Source organism: Neovison vison, chromosome 5 (genome assembly GCF_020171115.1).
Source record: "Neovison vison isolate M4711 chromosome 5, ASM_NN_V1, whole genome shotgun sequence".
In the NCBI taxonomy this organism is placed as follows: Eukaryota; Metazoa; Chordata; class Mammalia; order Carnivora; family Mustelidae; genus Neogale; species Neogale vison.
The window spans coordinates 7,596,791-7,613,199 of NC_058095.1; the positions used below are offsets into that span (position 1 = coordinate 7,596,791).

Below are 16,409 nucleotides of genomic sequence, written 5' to 3' on the forward strand. Positions count from 1 at the left end.
AGAGCAAGAGATGTGAGGCAGCAGCAGGGACATTGAATCCAGCAGGAACTCCGAGCTGCCCATGCTGGCGGTGCTGCTGGTGGCAGCCGTGGGTGACCACAGTGAGGCCCCCTCATCAGAACTGATGGCCCAGTGCTATGCTTTGATTGGGTTCTGACTGTTTCCACTTCCCTTTGTTCCCATCTCTTGAGCCTGGTTCTCCAGCTTTCCCGGACACTGAGCTGCCCCGTTCTTACCGACACATTTCATTTCTTTGAAGATCAAAATCCGTCTGGTTGGTTGCCCTAGAGTCCCTAACTGACACACCCTTCCGAGAGTTTCCAGCTTCGGAAGAGTTTGGCTGATGCCTGTCTAACAGCAAGAGGGAGGTCTGTTGAGGCCTCCGTTTTGGTGGGGGACTTGGGAGTTTGGATGAGAGGACTTGCACTCTGCACTCACCCATCATCTCAGGTAGAGAAAAGGCCAGCTCTCCGCAGGCATCTTCACTGCGGGGTTATGGTCTGAAAGCAGATCTTTCCTCTGCTTCCCCAGCCAAGTTCTGGCTTCCCTGAAGATGTCGCTGTTGCTCTTCTGCGTGCAGAACCGAGTGCCTTACAGAGGCTGTTGCCAAACCTTCCTGCCCTGGAAACCAGGCACTGGAGGTACTGTGTCCATAACTTTGTCTCCTTTTCCTTTCCCTTCTGCATCAAGGTTCCGCGTCCCCTTCCTCTTCTGTGGCTTGTTTGTTTGTTTGTTTGTTTTTGGTTTGGTTTGGTTTGGCTTTTGCTGTCTGGCGCTCTCCAAACCAGGATGAGGGTCAAGAGCTTCCACAGCCGGACAAGGAAGGTGCTGGGGACTGGGTGGCAGAGAGAAGAAACTAGTCTTTTTGTTTTTCTCAAGGGGTACGTAAGCAAAGGGCACTTACGAGTTTTATCGCCATCATTTTGTTTTGGTTTAAGGAGGCGTGTGTGCCACGCCTTTCGTGTGGGGGGTGGGGTGGGGAAGGGAGGATGTCTTGGTGTCATTTTCTTTTTTGTACCTTAAATCTTTAAGGGGTAAAAGACATCCAGTGTTTACATTTAAGGGATTATGTTTAGATCATCCTGGGCTTCTGAATTGAAACCCAGGCATTCTGCCAATTATAATAGTTGTTATTTTGAGCCCCATCTGGGCACTTCGCATATATTACCTTTAATCCTAATAATAATCCTACAGCCTAGGTGGTCTCAGGCTTGTTTGCTAGATAAAGCCAGGTTCAGCAGAACCAAGTCACCTGCCCGAGATTACACAGCTGGTCAGCAGCCAAGCCTGTCTACACATCCCGGTCAGCCTGACTCTAAAGTCCTTGATCTTTCTTGTGTCACATTATTATCTTCAAAGAAAATTTCAGAACATCCAGAGACAGATGGGCCAAACAATTCTGAGCAACATTCAGATGGTGCCCACGCTGTTTGCTACCTTCTGCAGTTGTCTCAGGACCAGAGCTGGAGAGTGATTTGGGGTCATGTGGCACTGTGGCCAGGCCTGGTCTCCCAGAGCCTGTGTGCTGGAGGGCTTGCTTTCTTTCTTTTTTTCTTTTTTTTTTTTTTAATATTTTATTTGTTTGTTTAACAGACAGAGATCACAAGTAGGCAGAGAGGCAGGCAGAGATGGTGGGGGAGAAGCAGGCTTCCTGCTGAGCAGAGAGCCCCATGTGGGGCTCAATCCCAGGACCCTGGGATCATGACCTGAGCCGAAGGCAGAGGCTTAACCCACTGAACCACCCAGGCGCCCCTAGGGCTCGCTTTCAAAACTGGGAATTTGTCCTGACATGTTTGCTGTCTCTGGGCCGACTGGCATTGTGGTTTCATTCAGACTGTTAGGGGGACACGTTTGTCCTTACTTTTTAATAGGAATACGGAAAGCAAGGCAGCATAATGCCTGAAATAGAAGGGTTCTAAACTGGTCTTTGCAGAGACCAGAAGTTCACCTTCCCTTATGCAATATGCGGTCTAGCATCTGGGAAAGGGTCCCGGAGACCTTGGATCCTAGGCTGTGTCAATAAATATTTGCATGATGAGTGACTAGGATCATGAATACATGTCACAGAATCACAGGGTACCGGTTCCAAGGCTGCATTGGGAAAAGAGAAAGGATTTTCTGCCATCAATTACTTAATAGTCAAAGTACCAAAGGCCATAAGACATTCTAACCATATCAGCCTTCTCATGTGCTTGTTTCAGTCCCTCTCCTTTGACAAATGGTGGCCGCAAGTCAGACAGGTCCATGTTCCGTCTGAAGAGCAAACCTGCAGAAGACTACCCCCCCCACCAGCCCGGACCCCCTACCATGATGTCAGAGGGAGGGCCATCCCCTCACAGAGTTGCGGTGTGAAGAGCGCAGGGCACACCCAGAGAAGAGAGAACAGGCGGAAGAAGCCAGCTTACCTGGGAGCCTTAAAAATAGGTTCCCCTCTGGCTGCCCTAGAAGAGACAGAACAGGCGAGAGAAAAAAAGAAAAGGAGAGGCAGCAACAACAGATGAACAGGGAGGGGAGGAAAGATAGGGAATTTGAGGCTGCAAAAGCAGCCCTTGTTGGTAAAAGGAATGCCAGGGGCCGGCCAGACAGAAGGCCGGTGGGATTCAGACGCTGGGTGTTCTCTCTGGGCCGGGATGCCAGTGGGATGGAGCCTAACGCAGTCATCTTTAGATGTGTCTCATCTTTAGATGTGTTCACCAGCTGTGTCTGCGGGGCTGACAAAGAGGTGATTATCTGACTGTTTGCGGATCCCTGACGCTCTGCCTTGGACAAGTAGCCAGGTAGGCCTCACCCCCGATGAAAGGAGCCTGAACGTCTGGGCTGCGCACGTTCTCCGTACCTTGACTGGGGGGGAAACGTCTGGGCTGCGCACGTTCTCAGTACCTTGACTGGGGGGGGACCGGGTGGCGGAAAGGTGTTGCAGAGTTCATGCTGCACACGTGACGTCCTTAATCAGTGTGGGGTTGAACGTGTACGGTGTTCACTAGCTGTGCGCTAGGTGCCGTGGAGAATACAAAAGACATTTGATTAGCAGTGGGTGACTCTGTAATAAGCTCAGACTTCACGCCCTGTACGTTGTCTTTTCCCTTCCCTGCCGTTCCACCCTCGCTGCTGAGCCTTTCTGTGGAGAAAAAATCTAAGTAATCAGACACGGATGTCCTCATGTGAAACCCGCCGCGTCTGTCAGCCTGCTGGTGTATGTAGTTAGATTCTCTGTGGGCTCTCTTGTTAGAGCAGTGTTCCTGCTCCATTGACCTCTCCACTTGACCTCTGGATCTCACTCCCCACCTCTCAGAGGTTTCACTTCCTTCTCTCCACGGTCCAGTTTTCTCCCACTCGGCCGGATCATTCCCATCACAGGCATGCCCCGCTTTTCAAAAGGTCACGTTAGGCTCCTTTGCTTTGAAGAAAGACCTCCGTTGGTACCTGTTTTCGCTAGCCAAAAGAAAGAGGATTTCACTTTTACGAACAACAGGCAAAAAGCGCAAACAGCATCCAGCGTCGGTTTTGCAGAAGCCCGGAGAGCACTCAGAAAAGGCTAAGAGAGGTGATTTTTTGGGCGTGAGAGCATTATTTTTTTTTCATTTTCCCCGTATGAATTAATGGTAATTGCTTCTTTGAGCCATTCAAGCTACGGAAAGGTTCTGTAGGAACGCTCAGTTTGCAGATGGTGGGTAAAACCTGGATCTTTAAAATATTCTCTGGTAGCTCCCATGTTACAAACATGCTCTGTTGTCTGCGTGCCTCCTGTCTGCCCCTGCCCATCTCTCTTCTCTGCATAAGGACAGGTTGTCTCCAGGCCCTTCTGATTCTCTTCTTCAGCTGCCCCCGTACGGGCTTCTCACATCCCCACCCCGTCCAGTAAAAGCGAGGAAGGCCAACTTGCCAGCTTCAGCTGCATCTCAGTTTCAGCATATCTGACCTGCCCCCGTGGACACTATTTCCTCTGGGCTCCTGAGACATGCCCCACGGCCTTCCCTCCTACCTGGTGAAGCACTTCCCCATCATTTTTGCTGGTTCTTCTTCCCGTGCTTGACTTCTGATGCTGCATGGACCCAGGCTCAAGCCTTAGCACTGGTCCCTTCTTGGTCTGCGCTCCCTGTCCAGGTGATCCCCTCCTGCCCTGTGGCCCTGTGAGTTAGAGTGTCATTGCAGCCGTGGAAATGGAGAGCAAGGAATGGTGTCTGAGGGGATGTGTCCATTTGTGACTCCAGCCTGAGCTCCTGCAACACCCCAGGCTCATCTCAAGCTTCATACGTCCCAAATAATGACTCTGCCTGCCACCCATCCTGCCCCCTCCCCTGGAGCATCTCCATCTCTGAAAATGGTACCACCCAGTGATTCATGCCTGGAGACCCAGAAACCTCCTCGACCCCTCCCTCTCTCACCCTCCACACCCCACCCACTTACAAGTCCTACAGGTTCTTTTCCTCCAAAATCGGGGCTGATTAACTTTTGCTAGCAAGAACCAACATCAGTGGGCTTTGCGCGCTCTACCGTCTCTGTCACTATCCAACAAGGCCACCATAGAGGGAATCAGGACTAGACAGGATGTAAATGAATTTGCATGGCCGTGTTCCAATAACGCTTTGTATACAAAAGCAGGCAGAGGGGCCGTCTTTGGTCCTCGGACCATCGCTTGCTGATCCCGGATCTACAATAGATCCCTGTCCTTCCTGTCCTACTGTCCATCCACTGTCCATCCTAGCACATCCCCTGCTTCAAACTTCCCATGGTTTCCTGCCCATTGGGGACAGAGGCAAACTACCATCAAAGACCACAAGTCCCTGCATGGCCTCACCTGTCCCAGCCCTCTACTACCTCACCTGCCTTCCTTCGGTTTCATAAACAAGGTGTCGCTCATTTCTTCACCCTGGCTATTTCTTTTCTTACCTTTTAAACCATTTTTTAAAAAGATTTTTTGTTTATTTATTTGACAGAGAGAGATCACAAGTAGGCAGAGAAGCAGGCCGAGAGAAAGGAGGAAGCAGGCTCCCTGCTGAGCAGAGAGCCCCATGTGGGGCTTGATCCCAGGACCCTGGGGAGCCAAAGGCAGAGGCTTTAACCCACTGAGCCACCCAGGCGCCCCTCTTTTCTTACCTTTTAAATTTATTTTAGCTTTTTTTTTAAAGAAAGACTATGGGCAAGGTGGAGGAGGGGCAGACGGAGAGGCAAAGAGAGAATCTCAAGCAGGCTTCACATTTAGCTCGGAGCCTGATGTGGGGCTAGATCTCAGGCTTGACCCAGAGTCGGATGAAGCATCCGAATTCAACGGACTGAAGCATCCGTACGGACTGAAGCAAGCATCCGTTGCTTCAACGGACTGAAACCCCTCTGGCTGTTTCTTTTACCAGATTGCCACATGGGGGTCGCCGCTTCTGAGAAGCCCACCCGGGTTGCCTCCATCTAAAATAGGAAGAGCTACCATTTATTGGGGGCTCGCTGCATGTCAGCCTCTGTTACAGACTCTGCATATGAACTAAGTACATTATTTCATGCTCACAGTTCGCCAGATTCACAAATCCCTCTGAACTAGGTCCCGTTCTTATTTTTACTTTATCAAGGAGGAAATTGGGGCTGAGGGAGAGTATATGATTCACCGCGAGTCTCTTAGGACGTAGCAGAGCTGAGGTATAAACCAGACTGTCTGGCTCTGGGGCCTGTGTGCCTAACCACCTGTCTTCACTTTCCATGACCTCTATCAGAGCATCGGTCACTATTGAGGCTTCGTGTTCCCTCATTTGTTGTATTTGTTTCTTTTCTTTCTTTTTTTTAATATTTTATTTACTTATTTGACAGAGAGAGAGAGATCACAAATAGGCAGAGAGGAAGGCTGAGAGAGAGGGGGAAGCAGGCTCCCTGCTGAGCAGAAAGTCTGATGCGGGGCACGATCCCAGGACCCTGAAACCATAACCTGAGCCGAAGTCAGAGGCTTTAACCCCCTGAGCCACTTAGGCACTCCGTATTGTGTTTGTTTCTTGAGTGTCTCCCTTACAACAAGAGAGGGAGCCTGGGTCTGTCTCTCATCTCAATGAATTCCCAGCTTCCAGAACAGTGTCTCGCAACAAAGTAGATGCTCACTATGCTTTTAGTGCACGGATAATAATTTACCTTTGTAATTGATTAATTTACCGGTATGCTAACAATGTTAATCAGTAAATATTCAAAGTACACCTCACTTTAGAATTCTTATGAAAGAAAAAAAATAATCAGCTTCACTCGAATTTTGGAAGTGTGGAATGAAGTCACCTTCTGATCAGCCCTCCCCTCTCCCCCCAAAGGAGGTGAATTCTTTGCACTTTTGAAAGTTACTTGTGGAATTAGGAAAAAAAAAAAAAAAAAAAGAACCAACCCCCAAACCTTCTGTCCATCTTTGTCTTGTTCCCTTATTTTGGTGCTTCGGGGCTGTGTGTGGAGTGAGGTCACACAGGCTGATATCCTGGACAGCGATACTGGGAGTCGGCAGAAATTCAAGGACAGGCGGTCACTGCCGACCTGGGGGAGTGTCTTCAGCTTGAAGACGCAGATGGGTAAGAGAGGCTGTTGGGTTACACCCGCCGCCACCCTCGGCTCACCTAGAAGAGATCAGTAGCCTCCCAGGGGTGCACAGCTGCCCCCTGAGAATATTCGGCTGTGAGGGTACAGTTTGGTGAGATGATGTTTCCCTCCTGGCACACCTGAAGGAGTAGCTTGGGAAGAAGCAATTTCTAGTCTGCCTTTCCTCGGGATGAGCCACTGGCAGGACCGCGCCCAGTCTTAGGGTGCCCTCAGCCTAAAACTAAGTAGCGGCGGACGTCTACGGAGGACGGGTCCATTTCAGAGCCTGGGACCCAGGGAAAGCAGAGCTCTGTGGAAGCTGCAGGGCCGTAGGAGGAGGAGCTGGGTTTGCAGGAAGCTGTGCTGGGCTCTCCCTCTCCTGGGTTGGGGGTGCGTGTTTGTGGGGTGTTCTGTTTACGTCCTGCCGGGTAAAGAGACACGTCAACCCTGCTTGGCCCAATGCTGGATGATAGAAGACTCTGGATCTTTAGACCCAAGAAAACGTGAAGTTGCGGTGTTTGTACACATGGCTAGGGAGCACGTGCAACTGGTTAAAATGTGCTGAAGAGCCAGGTTGGTTTTTTCACGGGCTTTTGGTGTAGATGGGAGTAGGGGAAGAGTATCCTACTCGACCTGGACACTTGCGAAGTTGTGTGCACAGGAAATGATACCTTCCAAAGGGAGATCATATAATTGTATTCGGAAGCGTGAGTGCCCCAAGCAGAGCAGGGAGCAGGGCTGGGAGCGGACCAGCCGGAATGTTCTGTGGGTGGTACTCAAACCCTGGACCCCTTTTGCACCATCTGATGATGATTTTCTGAAAATCCCATTTATCCTCTGGGAATTCAAGAGTGCTGCTGACACTGGAAGGCCCCCCGCCGGGGCCCCTCAGCTTCACCCCTACCTAAGGCGGCAGTGTCCCTGAACTCCCTCCCGCTATGCTGGTGGAGAGTGGGCGGCTTTGAGAGTGCCGGGGTCCCGACACGGGGGCTGGGCCGTTCATGGGAGTGCTGGTGACGGTCCACAGGCCTCCTCCTTGCCACCCTGTCTGTGCTCTGGGCCTCTCCCTGCTGGGTGCCCCAAGGTGGGCCTCTGTGGACTGCCTCCCTTGGCTCTCTTCCCCTCCAGCTCGAGTCGAGCTGTGGAAGGAGATCAGAGCGGTCCTCACGGACTCCAGCCCTGGCCGAGTGGCTTTACAGACACAGCTCCTATAGACGCGCACCTTCCCTGTGGCTGCCGATCTCTCTGGGCCCCAGTGACATCATCCGCTCGCTCGTCCCTCCAGCTGGAGGGCTGGTAAAGTTTTCCACCTGTCTGCAGCATCCAGGAGCCTCATCCTTCTCTTGCTGTTGCCCTGACGCCCACCCACACCTCTGCACACAGCACCTTCATTACATTCATTTTAGTTAACCCCCTTGGAGTGTGCCATCTGTTTCCAGCTGGACCCAAAAGCGATACAGATGGTTACAGACCTGGGATTAGCGGCACGAGCCTCGCCTTCTGGCTAGCACCAGGCCGACCATGGGCTCACACCGGAGGAAACACCAGGAGCAAACTCAGCAGTTTCCAACATGTCACGAATTGCTAAGTTTCCAGAATGTTTGGGGAAGACGAGGCTCTGTTTGGGGCGGGCGGGGGGAGTTATATCCCCGGCCCATTCTGGGGGAGACTGAAGTTTAGTTAGGCTTGGCCGGGGAGGAAAGCCCCTTCTCCCGAAGGGATCACCCTGTGTAGATAGAAAATGTGGACACCTTATCGGCAGACACGCAATGCATTTACTTTTCGGCCCTGGCCCAGCTTTCATCTTGCGTCACGCGGCTGGTGCTGTCCGTGCCCGCTGAGCTTTCCCCTAATGGCAGGAGTAAGAGCCGTCGTTTCATATTAGCTGATTTGGAAAATGGTTCGTTGTTTAATAACCAAAAAGTTTCTGGTCCTTTTTTTTTTTTTTTTTTTCTGTGATTGAAGGTGAGGGAAACCTAATATTTTCTAGGTACCTCTGTGTGCCTGATAATATGTCAAATTATATAAAATATTTTCTTTCACCCGGGCTCTTACACAACTCCGTGAGGTTCGTGATGTTAGCCCTGTTTTGCAGACAGGGAAGCGTGGGCTGGGGAAGGTCAGGCACAGCTCATGGGTAGAAGGGTGATGTGGCAGAGCGGTTCAGAGCGCGGGCTTGCGTTAGGGACGCAAGTTCTCCACGCCTCGGTTTCCTCGTCTGCCGAGCGGGCATCGGCTCCTGGGGGAACTGAGTAAGATGACGCCTGTCAGGTTCCCAGCACGGACACTGGTCTACCGTGAGCACTCCAAATGTTAGCTCACTTTCTTTTCTGAGATCGGTAGTTAAGACCCTGTTTTTCAGCAGCTAGAAATTTTGTTGTGATTTTGAGTGAATGAAAAGAAGATGAGAAGGTGATAAAAAGTTCTTTTCCTTGACCTAATTTTAAAACACTTGAGATTTCCCTGGCCTCACTTTTGCCATCAGCTGGATGGGGCACACCCTCAGGGCACACTGAGGGCACCCCCTTCATCGCGCGCTTTACCGTGACCTGGCCATGCTCTTCCAGCTCGGCTCCAGAATCTGGAAGCCATCACGTCGGCTCCTTAAGGATCAGTCTGTGCGCCAAATAGGACTCAGCAGTGGTTGTCTATCTCAAAATCTTGTTTTTCTTTTGCTTCCAAATGATTGCTAAGACATGTAGAAAATGTCTTATAGGCTTTTCATGGGGCTTAGAGTTAAAAAAAAAAAATCCTAAGGTTTCCAGTTTCAACGTTTCGGGAAACCTGGAAAGTGTGGGTTATCTCGTGACCTAGGACCGTGGCCCATTTTCCTGAATGTGTAGAGTCTTTTTCCGAGGTAGATGGGAGCAGAGGTGAGCTCACACAGGTAGACTAATAATGAGTAAACTTCAGCCCGAGTCCCTTCGGTGGAGAGTATGATTTCGTGGGAAGGTAGTTTATAGAGCAGTACACTTGCAAATAATAATAATAAAGAAAAAGTGAAGTCACTAAAAAGCAATGTTTGCTTCTTGCTTTCTAGCGTACACAGTCGATTATAACAGCAAAGATAGAGGCCAATTTATCTGACATACAGAGAAACGTACGCACTCACAGAGATAGTTAGAGCTTCTTGGAAGGCAAAGGCAGTTTCAGCAATCTCATCTCAATACTGGACATGCAGGAATGTCACATTAAGAACAACCACATTCACAATACCACAGGAGTAATAAAAATAGTTTGCTTGCCCACCTATTCCTGACATGGTAAAACTGTCTATTACTTCCACGGCATTGACACGGTTTTTGCAATAGGGGTTGCTAAATGCTTTTTTGGATGTTCCCTGGTTTTCTTGTGTCCAGAGCATGGAAAGGGAAAGAAACCTCCATAAAGCCTTCACAGATGTGGTAGGAAGGGGCCCGGAGGCTCGGATTCTGTGACCTTCCCCACCTTCAGGAAGGGGGATGACGGCCACAATGTCAGCCCTGCTCGGACAGAGAGGAAGGGGTGAGATGCAGCATGAGTGCCCGTGGAGGACGAGCTTTCAGTCTCCCGTGAGAATGACTGAGGGACTGTTTGGAAAAACCCCCCGTCGTTCCCTGGGAGTGACAGCCAAGCTGATGGACAGATGAGGGAACACGGGAAGATTCCATACACGTCAGCCTGTCGTTGGACACGCTGGCAGAGCCAACTCCGTACTCTGTTCTTTCTAATTGACGTGATTCTCAGGCTGTTGGGAAGTGAAATGGAGATTCCCCCCGCCCCCGGAGAAAAGGCTTCCTAATCACTCTGGAGAGTCGTGTGGGCTGCTTTTGCCGGCCATCGGGTAGGAGGCTGCTCATGGCATTTGGTTGTGCGGCCGGGCTGGCTGGTCCCCTCCTCTGCACAGATGGGGAAGCAGCCTCCATTAGCAGGTTGTTCTAATCGGGACGGGTCTCTCCTGGTCAGCCGTGTAGCGGACAGCTTCTGTCCGAGGCTGGGACCAAAAACCAGGAGGGACGGGGACGGGAAAGAGGCCCAGGTCGGCGTCATCCCCTCGTAAGATGAAATGCCCCCACTGACTATTTCCCTCAAAAGCACTCCTCACGTTCTCATTTTATGAAAACTAAGGGGTGCCTTTCTGTTGTTTAAAGGCGGGCATCGTGGACGTGTCAAGAGAAGGTATTTTTAAAATTTCAATATAGGCATATATTTCAATAAACATGAGAGAACACTGATTTGGAAGACAGATGGAGGAAACGGCTAAAGGACCTGAACTCTGATGAGCTATTTTTACAGGGTCAGACTCCCTGTCTCCTTCACTGACACTCCCCAAGTCCTTCGGGACCTCAGCTGACTTGGCGTTCTGGAAGGCGAAGCCCACCCCCGGCATTTGGGTTCGCTGGGGACTCAGTCTGCCTGCCACTTCAGTGCCTTGCGTTGGTGCTTCTCCAGCAATGAGGGTTGACCTCACTGGTCCTGGAGGCAGTGAAGGAAGCTATGAAATCCCAGATCTTCTAAAAACCCATTTCCACGCTGACCCAACAGCCCAGAACCACATTGCTGATGGCAGACCAGATTTTGCCTCTGTTCCGTTGGACTAGAAGTGTTCGGGTTAAGGTTGAGGAGGGATGGGTTTCCTTGGTTGCAAAGACCGCCCGCCCCCAGCAGAGGCCACATGCAGCACCACTGAGGATACGATGCTGTCACCTTCTGCCCACGGGCCCCTTGGAGCGAGGACCATGCCAAAGGTGGCTGTGCGGAGGTGCAGAAGCGAGGAAAAATGAACCACCTGCGGTCTGTTGCCTTCCGGAGCAAGCCTCATAAACACAACGGTGCTCATCCACCTGGAAGTTAGGAAGAAAGATTCAGGGGACGATTTTAATCTGTTCAGAGGCGTTTAAGCCGCAGCCAAACAGAGTGAGCCTTTATGCAGTCCGAGTCTTTGCTCCCGAAGTGTCGGGATTACAGATGGGCGGCATAGCTGTCTTCCCCGTCACATACTGGCAGGTACTCAGAAAGCAACAAAAAGGAGCTTATGTAGATATTCTGAAGCCCTGAAATGCCCTGTAGTGGGACGATGGACAAAGGGAAGACTTCTTTTACGTTGGCGAGCCTCTTTGTGGAGGTATGTTCGTGCCTGAGGGAGAGAACCGCGGTTCATTTCCTCGGAGGCCAAGCACCTCCACTTCCCCCAAAGGGTTCAACTTCAGATTTGCATTAAGAAGCACAGGGGCACAAAGCTGTCCTTATAATCAGAACAGTACGGTAATGGCATAAAAACAGACCCAAAGTTCAGCAGAACAGCACAGAGACCGCACAGATAGACCCACGTCTCTATGGTCAACTAACCTATGACAAAAGAGCCAAGAACAGACAACGAGGAAAGGACAGTCTCTTCAACACATGGTGTTTGGAAAACTGGAGGGCCCCATGCAAAAAAAACCAACCAAACAAAAAAAATTGGACCTCCGTGTTACACCACACACAAAAATCAACTCAAAATGGATTAAAGACCTAAAAGTAAAACTTGACATCATACAAGTCCTAGAAGAAAACATGGGCGGTCAGCTCCTTGATGTTGGTCTTGGCATTGATTTTTTAAAAAAGATTTTATTTATTTATTTGAGGGGGAGGAAGAGAGAGAGAGCACAAGAGCAGGGGGAGGGAGAACCAGACTCCCCGCTGAACAAGGAGCCCGATGTGGGGCTTAACCCCAGGACCCTGGGATCATGATTCAAGCTGAAGGCAGACGCTTAATGACTGAGGTTCCCAGGCACCTCTTGGCAATGACTTTTTTGGGTTTGTCACCCAAAGCAAAGGCAGCAAAAGCAAAAGTCAACAAGTGGAACCACATGAAGCTGAAAATCTGCTGTAAAGGACAAAATGAAACGGCAGCCTACTGACTGGGAGAAAACATCTGCAAATCATATATGGGATAAGGGTTTAGTGTCCAAAATATATAAAGAACTCATACAACTTAATAACAACAACAATTTTTTAAAAAGGGCGCCTGGGTGGCTCAGTGGGTTCAAGCCTCTGCCTTCGGCTCATGTCATGATCCCAGGGTCCTGGGATTGGGCCCCGCATAGGGCTCTCTGCTCAGCGGGGAGCCTGCTTACCCACTGCCCCCGCCCCCCACCCCCCACCTGCCTTTCTGCCTACTTGTGATCTCTGTCAAATAAACAAATACAATCTTTAAAGAAAATCTGGTTAAAAAAAAAAAAAAGTGGGCAGAGGATCTGAACAGATATTTCTCCAAGGAAGACATACAGAAACCAGCAACACATGGAAAGATGCTCAGTATTACTCATCATCTGAGAAAAGACAATCAAAACGCCAGTGAGAGCTATCACCTCACACCTGTCAGAACAGCCGTTATCCAAAAGACAAGAAAGAAATGTTGGCGAGAATGTGGAGAAAAGAGAACTCTTCTGCCCCATCGGTAGGAATGTCAATCGGGGACAGTCCTTTGGAAAACAGTATGGTGGTTCCTCAAAACATGAAAGACAGAACAACCCTATGATCCAGATGTCCCACTTCTGGGCATTTATCCACCCAAAGGAAATGAAAACAGGATCTCAAGGAGGTATCTGCTCCCCCATGTCCGTGGCGGCATTATTTATGATAGCCAAGATGTGGAAGCAACCTCAGTGACTGTCAGTGGATGAATGGATCAAGACAATGTGATACACACACACACACACACAAACACACACATTATTCATCTATAAAAACAGAATGAAGTCTTGCCATTTGTGACAATGTGAATGGATCTTGAGGGCATTATGCTAAGTGAAATCAATCAGAGAAAGATACATATGGTATGATTTCACTTATATGTGGAATCTAAAACAAAAAACTCCCCACAAAACCAAGCTCATAGATACAGGGGACTGTATCTATGGTTGCCAGAGGTGGGAAATGGGGGGTGGTGGGTGAAATGTTTGAAGGGGCTCAAAAAATATAGATTTCCAGTTACAAAGTGAGACAGTCAAGGGGAGGTAAGGTACAGCACGGCTGCTTGAGTTAATAATGCTGTATTGCCTATTTGGAAGTTGCTGAGAGTAAACCTTTAAGTTCTCATCACAAGAAAAAGAAAATTCTGGAACTACGTATGGTTAGGAATGTTCAGTGGACTTGCTGTGGTGACCGTCTCACAATGTGTGCAAATACCAAACTGGTTTGTTGTACACCTGAAACGAATGTTAGACCTCAATAGGGGGGAAAAAAAAAGGCAGCACAGGGCCAGAAGAAATCCCTGTTAGGCACTGTCCTCAGTGAAAACCATTTGAAAATCATTTTGAGTGATTTTTCTCCAAAGGAATTGTGTGTTTTTTCTTATGCAAAACTATGACTGTTAGCAAAACGTGTGCTTCCCGTTGGGTGACTGGCTGGGATAATTTGTAGTTTTGTAGTTTGGCCAACTCTACCTTTTTTTTTTTTCTTTTTCCTTAAATTGAGGTGGCCTGTTATTCGCAGGGACAGACAGCAGGGTGGCTTCAGGAAGGCAGTCAATGATCAGGCACGGGGTATTTGGAGGGGAAAATTGGCTTATACACAACGTCCTCCTCCCCATAAAAAGGAAAACAAGAAAAAGTAAAAGAGTGTATATCCCTAGACTTCAAGTGAGTTATTAAATTATAGTCCTGTCCCTTCCCCTGAAAGTCAGAGCTTGTCTGCATCGAACGTCTTGCCTACAAGATCTAGAAGGCGTATCGCGTGTGAACGCGCGTGCATCATGGCGTGTTACATGCACACACGTGAATGTGTGTGCTCACGTGTGTGCCACACGTGCGTCTCGTGGTGTGTGTGCCCTGCATCGTGGGGGTGCGTGTGCTTGGGGGCACAGAGCGTACTGAGCCATGGGAGACTGGCCCTTTGTCCTGAGAACTAGGATGCTGGCGAATGTTGAGAAAACCAAAAAGCGTTGGTTAGGTAATAAGAGAACCACTCAGCTTTCTTGCTAAAAATAATACCCAGGAGGAAAAATACCCACCCTCTCAGTAACGGCCACTGTCCCTTGCCTGGGGACGGGAACCTCCATGGGAACTGGTACCCCAGCCATCCACGAGGAAGGAGGGGGAAACACGGCCCAGGAGTGGCACTGCCGCTCCTCCGAGGTGGTCCGGTAGCGCTGACCCTGGATGTCCTCTCGTGAGACTAGCACTTTCCCTCTGGGCCACTGTTCTGGACGCTTTGCAATCTGACCTTTGTAAGGACCTAAGATGATGGTGTCTCCCCGGAGTCCAGGCCTAAAGCTGTCTGACTGGGACCACAGCTCAGCTTCCTTTCTTTCCTGACTGCCCTCCAAGGGACGCGCTCTGTGGCTGAAGTGACGGGAGGCCCCAGGCACTGAACAGTGGGAGTGGGCGAGGCTGTGGGACACCAGTTCAGGTTTCTTTGGGAGTACATCTTGCCTCACACTCGTCCACAGGCTTTCCTACAAGGTGAGGCCCGTTGTACATCTGACCAGTCCTCACAGGCCCCGGGGCGGAAGGGAGCCTCCTCCCCTTCACCGGACACCAGTATCCTGGCAGAGGGGCCTTCTCCTCCGCTGCATCTGTCCCCTCAGTAATGCCAGGAAAGAAGAGGGGTGAAAAGCAAAAGCATCCCCCCTTCCTCTCCACCCCCTGAGCTTGGGTCTGTGTGATCCGTCTCATGCTGGAAATCTCCGTCCACTGGGAGGCAGACGTCCACGGAATCCAGTGAGCGAGCCGCCGCGTTTCATTTAATATGATACTCATTTTAAAATCAATACCTTTCTGTTCGGCTTGGTGGAGTCTTGGCTAATATTTAACTCTGTTTTGAAGTCCAGCCCAGATACGTAAAACCTGACACATCTAAGGGGGAAAACTAGCTGATCAGGCTGTGTCTGGTCACTGGGGAGCAAAGGAAGCCTGGTGGCCAGTAGGGGGGGGCGGGGGGGGCACAAACACTTGTCCTGGAGCTGCTTTTCCCAGTCCTAACGGTCTGCTGACTCGGGTAATGGACACACGGAAGCTTTTCAGCTGTTAAGTGGAATATAATCCCTGGGGCCAACTTTCCAGATGAGCTGCTAGAAAAAAAATATGAGACTCTGCCTATGGGAATGTTCCAAGAAATCCACATATCAGAAGGGGGACAACCCATGTAAGTGAAGGTTTGTTCTGATAGAACATTGGATAGGAAATTCGGTATTTTTTGAATCCGGCAAATGTGAGGATCAGACAAGTAGCCCAATATAATAATGACTTCTGCGCTCAAATGCTTGGCTAGCCACCTGTGGTGATTTATATTAGAGGCCACATGGTCCAGAAAGACTAATGGGACCTTCCCAACCAAATATGGAGCCTTTTGGTGATTCTCTTGCCTCCTTCCTTCAACTAGGCCAAAGTTCACTTCTGCCTTCTGTCCTAACCCAGCGGTCTTGATGCAAAGTCACGCTGGGAGCTGATTAGGAACACGTATCCCGACAGACGTTCCTTCCTACCTCTCTCAACGACCAGACTGTACACTTTTCCAGCACGGGGCTCCCATCCAGCCATCAACACTTGTATTCCGACACGGAGGTTAAATCTGTGTTAGCAAGTAGACTCCGGTTCCCGGCCGGCTCTGGAAGTCCCACGCACCAGCCCACATTTTCTTCTCTGCATACATTCGTGATAGATAAATAAATCCATGCAGAAATAAAAAGAGGTATAGTTTTAAAATGAGACTACGGGAAAAGCGACCCCACAGTACATGCATAATATCCCACGCTATTACATCACGGAAGGTCGTCTGCAAGTTCCGCTCAAGACTTTCCCAGCAGCCACAGCCAGCGAAGAGTAATGATTCCTCCTCCTCCTCCTCCTCCTCTTCGTCCTCTCCTTCCTCCTCCTCTTTCTCCTCTGCTTCCTGCCTCCTCCTCCTCTTTC

General features: G+C 49.9%; 1 long non-coding RNA gene across 1 annotated transcript; it reads right to left on the reverse strand.

Annotated features, from left to right (window-relative positions):
- Positions 1 to 9,649: 9,649 nt before the first annotated feature.
- LOC122906031 lies at positions 9,650 to 16,131 on the reverse strand. Its single transcript, XR_006384505.1, has 2 exons — positions 15,983 to 16,131; positions 9,650 to 11,357 (listed from the first exon to the last, which is right to left on the reverse strand). It is a non-coding gene; the product is annotated as an uncharacterized LOC122906031 (long non-coding RNA).
- Between the last annotated feature and the right edge of the window lie 278 nt (positions 16,132 to 16,409).